Source organism: Gossypium arboreum, chromosome 12 (genome assembly GCF_025698485.1).
Source record: "Gossypium arboreum isolate Shixiya-1 chromosome 12, ASM2569848v2, whole genome shotgun sequence".
In the NCBI taxonomy this organism is placed as follows: Eukaryota; Viridiplantae; Streptophyta; class Magnoliopsida; order Malvales; family Malvaceae; genus Gossypium; species Gossypium arboreum.
In genome coordinates, this window is record NC_069081.1 from 34,753,069 (window position 1) to 34,756,241 (window position 3,173).

The 3,173-nt window shown below is 39.2% G+C and overlaps 1 non-coding gene across 1 annotated transcript; it reads right to left on the minus strand.

Annotated features, from left to right (window-relative positions):
- Window positions 1-541: 541 nt before the first annotated feature.
- Window positions 542-648, minus strand: LOC128285865 (small nucleolar RNA R71). Its single transcript, XR_008276412.1, has one exon. It is a non-coding gene; the product is annotated as a small nucleolar RNA R71 (small nucleolar RNA).
- Between the last annotated feature and the right edge of the window lie 2,525 nt (window positions 649-3,173).

Consider the following 3,173-nt stretch of genomic DNA (forward strand, 5'->3'; position numbering starts at 1 on the left):
TTTTGACAGTGAGATCGATCGCATAGTTCGCAGAAACCAAAGAGAAATAAGGCGAAGCTTAAGATACACACAGAACGAGCAAGAGGACGATATTCAAACCACAACCGAGGAGATGACTGAAAACCAAGAAAATCCACTACCTCCTGCAATTGCTGTTAATCAAAATCTTACTCCGCGCACTATGTATGATTATGCTAAACCTAATTTAATAGGAGTTGAGTCAAGTATAGTTGGACCTGCTATTGCTGCAAATAATTTTGAACTAAAACCTAACACAATTCAAATGATACAAAAATTTGTTCAGTTTGATGGTTTGCAGGATGAGGATCCCAACGCTTACTTGGCAAATTTCCTAGAATTTTGCGATACCTTTAAAATTAATGGAGTTTCTGATGATGCCATTTGCCTTCAGTTGCTTCCCTTTTTGTTATGGAATAAGGCTAAACAATGGTTGAACTCGTTACCACGAGGGTCAATCACTACTTGGGAACAAATGACCGAAATTTTTTTATTAAAATATTTTCCACCGGCTAAAACAGCCAAATTACGTAATTATATCTCTTCTTTTGTGCAGATGGATTTAGAAACACTCTACGATGCATGAAAGAGATACAAGTACCTTTTGAGAAGGTGCCCTCACCATGGGTTACCGCTTCGGCTAATGTTTCAAACATTCCATAATAGCCTAAATCCTTCGACTCAACAAATGGTTGACGCAGCTGTTGGCGGAACCATTAATAATAAAACACCTGAAGATGCTTAGGAGTTTATAGAAGAGATGTGACTGAATAACTATCAGTGGCAAGTCATGAGGACAAAGCCAACAAAAATTTCCAGTGTTTATAACGTCAATTCAGTCACCATGCTCTCTAATCAGGTAGAACTCTTGAATAAGAAAATTGATGGTTTTCTTAGTTCTTCAATGGTTCACCCAGTAATACAGTGCGAAGCAAGTGGAGGTGGATCGAGAAATTTAGAATACCCACCTTATGGCCACAACATTGACAATAAGCAGTTAAATTACGTCTCAAAATAATCCTTATAGCAATACTTACAATGCAGGTTGGAGGAACCACCCAATTTTTTCATGGGGAGGCCAAGGAAATCAGAGACCACCTCCAGGCTGCCAACAACCACCCTACCAACAGGAAAAGAAGTCGAACCTTGAAGAGATGCTCTCAAATTTATATCGGTGTCAGAAACTTGTTTTCAGAATACCAAGACATCACTGAAGAATCAACAAGCATCGATCTAAGGGCTCGAAACTCAGATTGGACAGCTTGCCAAGTTGATTTCTGAACTACCATAAGGTAGCTTGCCAAGCAACACAGAATCTAACCCAAGGGAACAACTCAACGCGATTACTAGTCAACATGAGGAAGGGTTAGTCACACCTAAACCATAACCAAGGCAAGAAACTGAGATAAGCAAAGGTAAAGGTGAGGTAGACCACAATGACTAGAAACCAGTAAGTACAGAATACAAACCTCGTGTGCCATACCCTAATGCGACAAGGAAAGACCACTCAGATGAACAATTTGGTAAATTCCTTAAACTCTTAAAAAAATTACATATTAACTTACCGTTTATTGAAGCTCTATCGCAGATACCAAACGCAATGAAATTTTTAAAGGAGCTTTTAGCAAATAAGCGGAAGTTGGACGACGCTTCGCATGTGAAGCTAAATGCAGTTTGCTCAGCTATTCTACAGAATAAGCCACCCAACAAATTGAAAGATCCAGGGAGTTTTACAATTCCTTGCTTAATTGGTAGTTTAGTTGTTAATAATGCATTAGCTGATTTAGGGGATAGTATTAATGTCATGCCTTACAAAATGTTTAAACAACTAGGTCTTGGGGAACCCAAACAAACTAGGATGAGCATTCACTTAGCAGATAAAACTATAAGATTTCCTAGGGGTATTATTGAAGATGTGCTAGTTAAAATCGATAAATTTATATTTTTCGTTGACTTCGTTGTTCTAGAGATAGAGGAGGATAGCAACACTCCTTTGATTAGATACCGCAGAACACACAATAAACCAAAACTACGCCAGAACAAGCTTAATACCTTTTCAAATCAACTTAAGGTTGGAGATAAAGTTTTATTAGATGCCGCAGATCCTCACATTGTCACTGCCAAACTGAATGAAGAAATTCCTCTTACGGTACTTAGCATTTTCCCATTCGGTACAGTCGAGGTAAGTCATCCAAAGTTTGGCACTTTTAAGGTAAACAATACCCGCCTAAAACCTTATTTTGATGAGATTTACAGCTGGAATGAGGAGTATAAACTCCTCGAATCACCATGACCATTCAATAGAGAGGTAAGCTGAGCTTAGACTATAAATAAGCGCTTCTCGGGAGGCAACCCGAGCACTAACAATATTAATTTCTTTAAATTTTAGTTTTAACATCTAACATACTAACCGACTCATGGAACGCAGGCTTTCGAAAGCACACACAGCCAAGCACACAGGCGTGCTTAGGCCGTGTGGGAACAGGGTAATGATTTTCCCCAGCACGGGCTACAATAAATCGCTACGGTCGTGCGACATGGCCGTGGCCAAACCTGCCAAAACAACACGGGCGTGGACCTTCATACACGGGCATGGGAGAAGCGAACAAAGACAGACACGACCGGGTAACACGGCCGTGTGCTCCAACAAGCTCAAGGTACACAGGCCGAGGACATTACTGATGATGTCTCTCCACGTCATGAGGACCCACCGTCTCAGCCACCACCATCCTCTCGTCCAGTTTATGTGACGGCTTTATACACTGACATCTCTAAGCGCTTAACTCGATTCGAGCAGCAGTGTTTTCAGTGCTTCGATCACAGTGATGCTATACTACACCAGATTTGTCAGCACTTCCACATCTCATCGCCACCCCACCTTGCGAACCATCTAGTAATGAAGATGTTTAAAAAAATTTATTTATTATTTTATGTTTTTACTTTTATTTTATTTTAAGACTACTTTTTATTTTTCTTTCGCCTTATTTTTATTAAGTTTTATAATTATTATTTTACAGTTTTTAATTTCGGCTAATTCATTATGAATACTTAATATTCCTTATATATTTTCTCAAAGAGTTCCTAATTCTATCACAGTTATAAAGAGCTCCAAAGCTCACTATTATTCAGGAACTTGAAACTCCACTGGAAAAGGT